Below are 12,974 nucleotides of genomic sequence, written 5' to 3'. Positions count from 1 at the left end.
CTTGAGGACAAGCAAAACTGTAAATTTGGGGGAGTTTGTTGTTGGTCAAGTGGCCTCAGAATAATTAAGAAGGGGGGTTGAATTAATTATTCCTAAACCTTTACTAATTAAAAATTTACTCTTCTAAGGCTTTTACTATGTTGTTAAGTAAATAAAGAGTAGAAAAGAAACTTAACCAAAAGTAATAGCAGGAATTAAAATGCACAGCGGAAATTAAAAGAGTAGGGAAGAAGGAGACAAACACACAAGAGTTTTTATACTGGTTCGGCAACAACCCATGCCTACATCCAGTCCCCAAGCGACCTGCGGTCCTTGAGATTTCTTTTCCAACCTTGTAAAAATCCATTAACAAGGAAAGATCCACAAGGGATGTACCCTCCCTTGCTCTCTTTGAACAACCAAGTGGATGTACCCTCCATTAGAACTGGTCCACAAGAGATGTATCCTTTCTTGTTCTCAGTCAAACCCAAGTAGATGTACCCTCTACTTGTACCACAAAGGATGTACCCTCCAATGTGTTAAGACAAAGATCTCAGGCGGTTAAACCTTTGAAACTTTGTGAATGGGGATACAAAAGAATTCTCAGGCGGTTAGTCCTTTGAAATCTTTTGTATATGGGAAAGGGAAGAATCAAAAGAATTCTCAGACTATGTCGCTTAGAATTCTTTGACAAGGGAGAAGGGAGACACAAAATAATTCAGGCGGTTAGTCCTTCGTTCTTTTGGAAAAGGGAGAAGAGAGACACAAAAAGAATTCAGGCAGTTAGTCCTTGGCGAATTCTTTTTGGCAAAGGAAGAAGAGATGAAAAGAATGAATAACACAAGTTTTCAAGGTTTGGAAAACCAAAAATTTTTGGAAAGCTTTTGGCAAAAGGAAGAAGAAGAAGTTCAAAGAGACTCAGAAATCAATTGGCAAAAGTTTGTTGTCTAAAGAATGAATTGGAAAGATATATATGAAATGCAAAATAAAGCGTTGCTTTTATAGACTCTTCATGTCTGGTCAAGAGAACCATTAGAAGAGTTATGACCTTTAGAAAAACTTAAAACCAATTTGAAAAAGTCAAAAACTATTTGAAGAGTTACATCTTTTGATTTGGTAATCGATTACACAAAGCTTTTTTTTGTGAAAAGATGTGACTCTTCACATTTGAAATTAAATTTCAACGTTCAAACACACTGGTAATCGATTACTAAATCATTGTAAACGATTACAACATTTTGAAATCAATTGGAACATTGTAAATTCAGTTGAAAGCTTTTTGAAAACCATTTTGCTACTGGTAATCGATTACAATAATCTGGTAATCGATTACAATAATCTGGTAATCGATTACCAGAGAGTAAAAACTCTTTGGTAAAAGGTTTTGAGAAAAATTCATGTGCTACTCAGTTTTTGAAAAAACTTTTTAATACTTATCTTGATTAAGTCTTCTCTTGATTCTTGAATCTTGAGTCTTGAATCTTGATCTTAATTCTTGAAAGCTTGAATCTTGAAACTTGATTCTTGATTCTTGAAATCAAATTTCCTCTTGAACCTTGAAGTGTTCTTGATTCAATCTTGAACTCATTCTTTGATTCTTGAGATCATCATCTTTGTTATCAAGAAGTGTTCTTGACCTTTGAGCTTTTTGTCATCACCTTTGTTATCATCAAAACTTCTTTGAATCAATCTTGATTCATCATGAAGCTTGCTTCTACAATCTCCCCCTTTTTGATGATGACAACTTCTGAAATCAAGAAACACACACACACACACACACACTTTTTCTTGTCGATCACTCACATAAATTTCCATTCTCCCCCTTTGTTTTTGAATTTATGCTTCTCTTAAAATTAAGTTGATTACTCATGTGAGTTCTTGATTTAATCCCTATTTCTCTCCCCCTTTGGCATCAACAAAAAGCCAAAGTGTGTAATAAGTTTGAAGCATACAAATACAACTAAGCATCCATACAACATTCATGGAAAAATATAAACCAAATCATGAAGCAAGAACCATGAATAGATCAAATATATATAAACCACATTGTCAAATAACATAATTAATATTTGTTCAAACATACCATGCAAATAAAGAAATAGTAAATTGTTCAAATATCATAATAATATAGCCAAATACACGGCTGGAAATCAAAGTACTAATAATATTAAAATAATAGAAAACTAAGATGATGGTGGTAGATCAAAGCTTGAACGAATATAAGACACATCTTCTTCAACCTTGGTGATTCTTGACTCCATCTCATTGAAGCGCATGTCCACTTGTAATTCCAAAGTGTCAAACCTTTCACCAACAAAGGTTTGAAGACCATCAAACCTGTCCAAAATCTTTGAAAGAAGAGATGAATCTTCTCCATCATGTCCTTCTTCACCAATATGTCGAGCACCCTTTTTCATCCAAGAGCCATCATGCTCTTTTTGATAACCAAAGGATGCAATGACTGAAGCGCCTATAAGGATCTCTTGATTGGAACATAGGGTTCAGAATCAATAGGGATGTTAAAGTGTTGAAGGAAAAGGGTGACTAGATGAGGATATGGCAAAGGAGCATTCAATCGCAATGCCTTATGCATGTGATATCTAACAAGATGTGCCCAATCAATTTGTAGACCTTTATGAAAGGCCCACATAACAATGAGATCTTCTTCAGAAACCTGTGCAAGGTTTCAAGATCTCGGAAGCAAGATGCGAACAATTAGATAATGAAGGATGCGGCTTTCAAAAGCCAATGAACCGGCAAGAAGCCTTCCGGTCATATCCGCTTGGTTGGTGCAAACCAACCGGCAGGCATCATGCACATAAAAATCAAACTTCCAATCGTCAATCAGTGCACCTTCACTTGGAAATTGGGTTAAATCATAGAATATGGATTGGTCAATGACCATCTTAATCCCATAAACTTCAGACATTAGGGTGCCTTCTTGGATTTCTAAGTTTGAATAGAAAGCTTTGACTAAATCAGAATAAACAGACAATTTTAAAGACATGAATAGAATAAGATTGGAGTTTTCAAATGCTTGAAAGCATGCAAAAGTCTCATTTGAAAAGAAATCCATACCAATGAATTTTGGGTCAATAATGGAATGAGACGAAAAGAGGTTTTTGTACCGTATCCGATGTTCCTCATATGAAAACAATGATCCAGAGGGAATGGAAGAAGGAATCGGCGTTTCCTGTGACCCGAAATGTCGTTGACTCCGACTCGAAGTGCCTTTTCGCTTCTTTGATGGTTCCGCCATTTGAAGAGATTATTTGAATTTTTATTCGGTTCAAATGAAAGAGAATGAAAAAAGCTAAAGATTGGGCTTTGTGGGAAGTGATTTGGACAAGAAATGAGTGAGATATAGCTGGAGAAAGATTTGGGGGCGAGGGTTTTCGAGAGAGAGGAGAGTTACAAATTTCAGAATTTGAAATTTGAATATATAGGTGCAGGGACGAGTTGTAATCGATTACACAAATATGGTAATCGATTACCAGAGAGCAACATAGCCAGAAATAACTGCTTGTAATCGATTACACTATTATGGTAATCGATTACCAGAGGTTATTTTAGCCAGAAAACATAAGCTGATGGACTTTTTAGGAGAGAAGGAATTTTGAAAGATTATCAAAATACTTTTTAAAGAAAAAATATATATTAAAAATACTTTATGAATGTTTCTTAATCATGTAATTTACATATCATGCAAAAACATTAAAACATGTAGATAAACAATTATATCAAAGCAATCAAACACAAGTATTGAGGAATAATGATTATAGATATTATTAAAATATTTGAATGAATATTTTATGCAAATAAGATAAAATCAATCAAGAGCACATACTCATAATTTCAAACAATCAAAAAACAAACAAATGAAAAATTGTTAGTCATCATAATCAAATTGGTTGAAGAAAAATTTCAACTTAAGAGAAATTTTAATAAGAGAATGGTTTTGATTTTACCTTTTTCATGATCAAGGTGTCTAGATCTTCAAAGATAAGGATCTTACTTTTTATCCTTGTTTATGATTCTTGAGAAATGTTCTCATCACTTTCATAATCCTTGGTTAGAAGATTAATCTCCTTTTCTGAACCATCAGATGAATCATTGCCATCCCATGCAATGTAGGCTTTCTTGGTCCTTCTTTCATCATACCTTTTCTTTTCACTTTTTTTAGGCCATTCTTCATTTGAAGGACAATTGGCTTTGATGTGACCAATTTGGTTGCATTTGTAACACCTAAGGACTTGAGAATCTTCTTGTGATTTTCTTCCATTGTTGAAGTTCTGACGCCTGTCAATTTTTCTTTTCTTGATAAATTTATGAAATTTCTTCACAAGGAAAGAAAAATCTTCTTCATCATCTGAATCTTCTTCTTCGTTTTCTTTTTGCATTGATGATGAGGCTTTAAGGGCTATACTTCTCTTCTTCTTGCCATTTTCTTCATTTTGATTAAGACATTGGAGTTCCATTTCATGTTCCTGCAATTTTCCAAATAAAGTAGCAAGAGACATGGAAGAGAGATCTTTACTTTCAGAAATAGCAGTTACCTTAGGCTGCCATTCCCTACTTAAGCATCTTAAAACTTTATTAATCAAATCTTCATTAGGAAAGATTTTTCCTAAAGAGGCAAGGTGGTTTACTATATGTGCAAATCTTTTCTGCATGCTATAGATATTTTCATTAGGGTTCATCCTAAATAATTCATATTCATGGGTAAGGGTATTGACTCTAGACCTTTTTACATCAGTGGTTCCTTCATGTGTTAATTGGAGAGTATCCCACATCTCCTTGGCATTTGTACAATTTGACACTCTAAAATACTCATCTATTCCTAGGGCTGAAGTAATAATGTTTTTGGCTTTAAAATGCACAGCGGAAATTAAAAGAGTAAGGAAGAAGGAGACAAACACACAAGAGTTTTTATACTGGTTTGGCAACAACCCGTGCCTACATCCAGTCCCCAAGCGACCTGCGGTCCTTGAGATTTCTTTTCCAACCTTGTAAAAATCCTTTTACAAGCAAAGATCCACAAGGGATGTACCCTCCCTTGTTCTCTATGAACAACCTAGTGGATGTACCCTCTACTAGAACTGATCCACAAGAGATGTACCCTCTCTTGTTCTCAGTCAAACCCAAGTAGATGTACCCTCTACTTGTACCACAAAGGATGTACCCTCCAATGTGTTAAGACAAAGTTCTCAGGCGGTTAAACCTTTGAAACTTTGTGAATGGGGATACAAAAGAATTCTCAGGCAGTTAGTCCTTTGAAATCTTTTGTATATGGAAGAATCAAAAGAATTCTCAGACTATGTCATTTTGAATTCTTTGACAAGGGAGAAGGGAGACACAAAAGAATTCAGGCGGTTAGTTCTTCGTTCTTTTAGAAAAGGGAGAAGAGAGACACAAAAAGAATTCAAGCGGTTAGTCCTTGGCGAATTCTTTTTGGCAAAGGAAGAAGAGATGAAAAGAATGAATAGCACAAGTTTTCAAGGTTTGGAAAACCAAAAAAGTTTGGAAAGCTTTTGGCAAAAGGAGGAAGAAGAAGTTCAAAGAGACTCAGAAATCAATTGGCAAAATTTTGTTGTCTAAAGAATGATTTGGAAAGATAGATATGAAATGCAAATCAAAGCGTTGCTTTTATAGACTCTTCATGTCTGGTCAAGAGAACCATTAGAAGAGTTATGACCTTTAGAAAAACTTAAAACCAATTTGAAAAAGTCAAAAACTATTTGAAGAGTTACATCTTTTGATTTGTTCAGAAACTATCATTGGTAATCGATTACCAAATCAGTGTAATCGATTACACAAAGCTTTTTCTTTTGTGAAAGGATGTGACTCTTCACATTTGAATTTGAATTTCAACGTTCAAACACCCTGGTAATCGATTACCAAAACATTGTAATCGATTACAACATTTTGAAATCAATTGGAACATTGTAAATTCAGTTGCAAGCTTTTTGAAAACCATTTTGCTATTGGTAATCGATTACAATAATCTGGTAATTGATTACCAAAGAGTAAAAACTCTTTGGTAAAAGATTTTGAGAAAAATTCTTGTGCTACTCAATTTTTGAAAAAACTTTTTCATACTTATCTTGATTAAGTCTTCTCTTGATTCTTGATTCTTGAATCTTGAGTCTTGAATCTTGATCTTAATTGTTGGAAGCTTGAATCTTGAAACTTGATTCTTGAAATCAAATTTCCTCTTGAACCTTGAAGTGTTCTTGATTCAATCTTGAACGCATTCTTTGATTCTTGAGATCATCATCTTTGTTATCATGAAGTGTTCTTGACCTTTGAGCTTTTTGTCATCACCTTTGTTATCATCAAAACTTCTTTCAGTCAATCTTGATTCATCATGAAGCTTGCTTCTACATTTGTTAGTCGGTTAATACGACTAACTTTTGTGTAAAAAAAGCTATGTAAATTGTAATCGACTCCTTCCATTTACAGTACTTTTTGTAGTATTGTGAGTACTTTTTGTTAAATTTAGGTAATAAGTACTGAGTATCCCACTTTTGTGTATTTAATAACCTTTCCATTTCAATTTCAGGTAAAATAAGCAAGTTTGTGGAAGTGCTGATTTTGAGTCGCTCGCTAAGCCAATTCTCTGGCTTTGCAAGCCATCCACTAAACACAGCAGTTCATGGCTAAGTGCGTAGAAGATCTTGGAAACAGATGAGTTGTCATGATGTGCTCAGCGAGAATCAACTCGCTAAGCGCACCACTTGCACCTCCAGGCTCAGCAAAGAAGAGGCGCGCTAAACCAAATGTCACTTAATTTGGCTAAGCGATCTAGAATGTGGTTGAGCGAACGGCCAAAAATCAGCAACTCTATTTAAAGCATGAAATCAGAAATGGAAAGTAGTACTCAATTTTTGGCGTTTAGCATTCATCTGAGTGGCTGAGTGGTGGAGAGAACTTCTGGTGTGAAGATCCTGAGGGACAACACAGATTAAAGAGGAAGTTATCATGCGTAGTATTGGATGAGAGTTTGAGTGATTGTGAGGTTTCTAGAGGTGATGGAGACATCCTCACCACTTGTACTTCCTAATCTTTCATTTTCTATTTTTCATCTTTGTAAGAGAAGCTTCCCAGTTATGGAGAGCTAAATCCTCAGTTGGTTCTTCCTATGGGGTACTTGATGTAAATACTCTTATATCTATCTAATGATGTTGGATGTGTTCTCTGTGCTATCAGTACTTCATTTTTAGTATGCTTTTGCCTTGATCACGTAGATGCATGCTCAGTTAGGGTCATTCAACATTGGGAAATGTTTTGATCCTTAGAACTTGATAGGACAGGGCTAGTTTATCGTATTTTCACGAGGGATTGAGGTACGGTAACCTAGTTGTTGGTATGTATGTCTTAATGCAGTTCTGGTCAAGTTTAGTCCAACAAGAGGAATTTGAAGATGACACTTGGCTAGGATTAGGCTAAACATGCACGAGACATCTGGGTTTAGCAATCTAGGAGACAACATAGAACACATGAATGTTGTTAGGTAGAGAGCATCTTTAGTAGCATTAGTCACCTAGTAGGAAGACCAACACGTTGACCATCTACCTTCGCACCTACCACTGCTCACCTTTTATTTATCTTTGTTTAGTTAGTTTACACACGTGTTCATACTACGCACAAACCTTTTATAACAAGACACTTATTTACTGAACCACAGCTTTACCAAGTAAAACAAGTTCCCTAAGAGTTCGATACTCGGTTCTTACCGTTTTATACTACTTGCATGATTCGGTGCACTTTCCAGCCGTCGAATAAGTAGCACAACTTCATCAACCTTAACACATCTTCACAACTCAAAGCATTTTGAAATAGATTTCTTCATAGACATTTAAGTGAGGTACAATAATTGGCAAGTTAGTTTTTTATCTAGGGCTAGACTATGAAGTACCTACATTCTTTCATTTTGATACTTCTTATTAGTACTTCTCATGGACAGATTCAACTTTCAACAAGTTTGCATCTTCTAATGCAGTTAGCATTATTCACTTTCTAATATGCCCTCAGTGTGTGTGGTAGAATGTGGAAAGTGAGGTGTTGTCAACTTCAGTATTTTGATTTGCCCTCTGTATTTGTGGCAACATATGAAACACATGATGTTGTCCTTCAAATGCATTCTAAACCATTTTGAACTCCATTCTGAAGTTCAGTTCTTCAGAGTCAAGTTCATCATTATTTTGATGTAGACTCTGATACAACTTCATTTTGATTTTCGATGCTCTTTATGTAGCCTTTGATAAGTCTTCTATGTAAGGCCTTGTTGTTTAGTATATTTCCTAAACCAAGTACTCACACAGAAGCATTCTTCATCATGCAGATAGGCTTCATGGAATCTTCACAGTTCTTACCTCCTTGACAATTATTTTGAGACAACCTTTATGAGCACTTCAGAATGAATGAACATATCTACCTCTTAAGACAATTAACACTAAAACATTTAAGTAGAATATTAGTTGTCATACCCTAATTTCATCTGGGGACCATTGTTTGTCGGCATGCGACCTTTGTTTGACCACCTCAAAATGTTTAACACTCATCGTTGTGGAATCCGTAAAGTTCTGAGATGTTTTGGGAAGAAATCGGTCAAAAACATGAAATGAGAGTGTATTTAGCAAAGTGGGGTGTGTGTAAATAAACTGTTATACTATAATTTCATTCGAGGACCATTGTTGATCGCTTCGGAAGGCTTAACACTCATCGCGGTGGAATCCGTAAAGTTTCGTGAGATTTCGGAAAGAAAATAGCAAAAAACATAAAAACGGGGGGGGGGGGGAGGGGGGCAGAGGGGGTGGTGAACTTACCAAGATAGGGGTGTAAATGGAAATTCGAATCTAGGCCCGAAACATTTTGGAAGTTGGGTTGCTTAAAGAGGAAGCAACTGGGCGGCAAGCTCCTCCACGTTTTGTTGAAAAATGATTTCCGGGTCTTTCGTGGCTTCCGTAAAATTTCTGAAAACCTTGGGTAAGCATATTTCACTTAATATTGGTGAAAGGTAAGAGAAAAAAAAGATTAAAATCAAATCCAAAACACTTCCGTAAGGCTTCCGTAACTTTTCTGTAAAGTATGAAAAGGGGGTGAACTTAGTAATTGGGGTGCGCTTAGAAATCTTCCTCAAGAAGCCTCTGGGAGGCAAGCACCTCCCTTTTTCCCTATAAATAGGGGAGGAGGGGCTGTTTCAAAAATTTTCATGACCCCTAGGCTATGCATTTCAGCTATTTTGGGTAAAAAAACACGTTTCCGTCAAGACGAACAAAGTCAAAGTAGTTCCGTAACGCTTCCGAGATGTTTTCGTGAGCAAATCTGTGAAGATTTTCCTCTGTTCTTCACCATTCTTTGTTCGTTCTTCGTTTGTTCTTCGTTCTTCAACCGGTAAGTGTTCGAATTCGAGACTTTCAATTCATTTCTTATTTTGTTTGCTTTCATCTTCATCTCATTCACTTTTGATTTTCTTTTCTTCCGTTTTTAACGTGCTTTAACCGTTTATTTAAGTCGTTATCTCACCTAATAAATGATAAAATGAATTTCAACCGATCATTTGTGTTGTAATATCGTTTAATCACTGTTAAAGAAAAATCTAACCGATCGTTCACGCTGTAACCTCGGTTAAACAAAAAAAAAAGCAAAATAATAATAAAATAATCAAAATATCTTGAAAAATAATAATAAAATAATCAAAATATCTTGAAAAAATAATAATAAAATAATCAAAATATCTTTGAATAAAAAAATTAAAAAAATCAATTGAACGTTTTTCTTTGGAAGTTTCCTTGAATGAATTGACTGATAACCAAAGTGAATCTAAGGCTAAAATCAACTCACAAATCAAGCTTTGTCCGCAAAAGTCACTTAAAACCGTTTTAAGGTCCAACGCCTTAAATGGTCCTCTTTTTTTTTTATCGGTTAACATGGACTGTTCAAAAGCATAAAACCAACCCATAACTTTACCGCTTTTGCAAGAACTACGTAGGTCTGATTTCCTCATCACAATTGAGGATACGTAGGAGCAAAAGCCCCGCTTTTGTCGACCACCCCAAGAGATCGTTAATGATCCAATGCCTTAACGTTTCTCTCCTTTCAAAAACAAGAGATCGTTAATGGTCCAACGCCTTAACGTTTCTAAAACAAGAGATCGTTAATGGTCTAACACCTTAACGTTTCTCTCCTTTCAAAAGAATCAAAAGATCGTTTAATGGTCCAACGCCTTAAACGGTTTTTCGTGCGGTTAAAATCGATCTTGCAGAAAAAGATAAAAACAACTTAACCAACGTTTAGTTCTAAAAGAACTATGTAGGTCTAATTTCCTCATTGCAGTTGAGGATACGTAGGAGCGCGGGAAATACCCTTGTCGATCATAAAAAGATAAAAAATACAAAAAACATAAAAAACATAAAAACACAAAAAGACATAAAAAAGGGAAAATAAAACATTTTGAAGTCATATTTTCACAGTTGATTAAAGGTTGCCGTCCCTTGTGATGGATGTGTGGGGTGCTAATACCTTCCCCATGCGTAAAATCAACTCCCTAACCTTTCACACTTAAAGTTCGTCGACCACACCTTTTCCGATTTTTCTGACATTTTCCTCAAATAAACATTGGTGGTGACTCCGTGCATTTTCCTTTCTTGGAAGACGCACTCGTGAACCTTGCATCGCCCTCCCGCCGAAGGGTAGGTTGCGACTCCACTGGGGACTGTTTTTAGAGAGTTAGGCCTTCTAATCTCGTGCAATATCATGACTTCCTCTTTTGTTGGTTTCCTTTTATTTCTCTTACGTTCTTGTATATAACTCTTTGATGCCTTTTTGTGTGTTTTCTTAAATGTATGCATGAGATAGATATTTATTCATTTGATGCACACACACACCAACACTATTTGTATGCACGGTGGATTCAAAAGGGGCCCTATACCCGGGTCCATGGGAACATTAGGAGTAGAGGTGAATCTGTGGTCATGCTGGGTCTCCGACTTGCTTGTTAACAGTGAACCCTCATCTAGAGTTTTTCTCTTTGATAACATATTATTGCTACTGCCGCAATATGTTTTGTCGAAGGGGATGATACCTCTAGAAACCATCAAGAGAGATATGACCACCTTGGGAATTATCACTAAAACCCTTTTAGTTCCTCCCATTTAGACCCCTAAAATATAGGCACGGAGCAAACACGCTACGTGCCTTTTAAACACTGCCATGCATATAACCTAAATGTCATGTACGCCTTTGCTGTATGATTATTTCAATATCGCCATGTTGTGTACATCCCTTGGTTGCGTTTTTGTGCATCTGTATCATGTCGTCACGCTTGCGTTGTGTTCATCCCCTCATTTGTCACGAGAAGTTGGAAGGTCCGTGTCACCTTTTTAAGTGCATGCGTGGGGCGCTGTGCTCCCCAAATGCTATATTTTAAAAATGGGAGATAATCTTCCGGCCTCTTGTGTCCGTAAAATGCATATGTTCCATAAGCATTCCTTCATACATTCATCCATTTCACCTGTGGTAGATGTCGAAGTATTGATTCGCACAGGTTTTTGTTCACTTTAGTAAAACATGGGATAAAGTCAGGCGCCTTTGCTTAAAAAGAGGTTCTATCAAGTCAAGATCAAGAGCCTCGGAGTCACCAGTCTGAAAGATTTAGGGCAATTGATGGGTTAACTCCAGCGACAAGCCTTTCACAAGGCCTATGGCAAGATCTGGGACCTGACTATGGCAGAGGTCTCCACAGAGGCCATTGCCTCCCTCACCCAATATTATGATCAGCCTTTGAGATGCTTCACCTTTGGGGACTTCCAGTTAACACCCACGATAGAATAGTTTGAAGAGATCTTGGGATGCCCTCTAGGAGGAAGGAAACCGTATCTTTTCTCAGGGTTCAATCCTTCTTTGGCTAGGATTTCCAAAATAATCAAAATCTCGGCACAGGAATTGGACCCGGGGAAGCAAGTTGAAAATAGGGTGGTTGGAGTACCAAGGAAATGTTTGGAAGCAAAGGCGAGAACCTTGGCGAGCCAAGACGAATAGGCTCTGTTCATCGATGTCCTGGCACTCTTGATCTTCGGAGTGGTCCTCTTTCCAAACGTGGATGGGTTGGTGGACCTAGCAGCAATTGACGCTTTTCTTTCCTTTTACGACCACAAGGAAAGCCCGGTCGTCGCTATCTTAGCCGATCTATATGACACATTCGACTGAAGATGTGAGAAGAACTATGCAAGGAATGTTTGCTGTACACCGGCCCTCTATGTATGGTTAGTCTCACACCTTTTCCGCAAAGGGGAAAGACACATTTGCCCGCTAGAAGGTCACCGCTCGTGCGCCGAGAAGAAGGAGGCAAACTGGGACAAACTCTTAGCAAGCAAAAAAGTTGCGTCCGTCAATTGGTTCCCTCGATGGAAGGAAGGAAGAACCGGCGTTCTCGTCTCATGTGGGGAATTTCCAAATGTTCCTTTGATGGGAATGAGGGGTTGCATTAATTATAATCATGTCCTCGCTATAAGACAACTTAGCTACCTCATGAGGGGGGCACCATCAGAGGAAGGCCTCACACCTTTTATTGCATGAGCTTTCAATAGCCCCAACACGGGGGTGCTTCAGGGGGTCCACAAGGCATGGGAATTGGTGCGAAAGAAGGACAAGGAACTAAGAGGAAGTGGCAACGGGGCCATCGGCGGCTACCATAGGTGGTTGAAAGCCATTGCACAAGGTTTGGATTGGCTCCCGAGGTTGAGAGCCACTAAAGAGGTGGAGTTTGAAGCCTCAAAGGAAGGCGAAGAGGTACAAGTCCTCAGAACGGAGCTTGGGAAAGCCTAAGCGGTCAAGGAAAAGTTCAAGTCAACAACCCTTAGGATCCAAAAGGAGAACGCCAAATTGAGAGACATCAACGTAGCCACCACCAAGGCCTTGGAGCAAGAGACCAAAAGGGCCCGCAGAGAAAAACACGGTCGGGACAAGTTCTGAAGGGCCCTGTGAGGCAGTAA

The sequence above is a fragment of the Glycine soja genome, chromosome 10 (assembly GCF_004193775.1).
Source record: "Glycine soja cultivar W05 chromosome 10, ASM419377v2, whole genome shotgun sequence".
Taxonomy (NCBI): domain Eukaryota; kingdom Viridiplantae; phylum Streptophyta; class Magnoliopsida; order Fabales; family Fabaceae; genus Glycine; species Glycine soja.
This window is presented reverse-complemented; position numbering follows the sequence as displayed.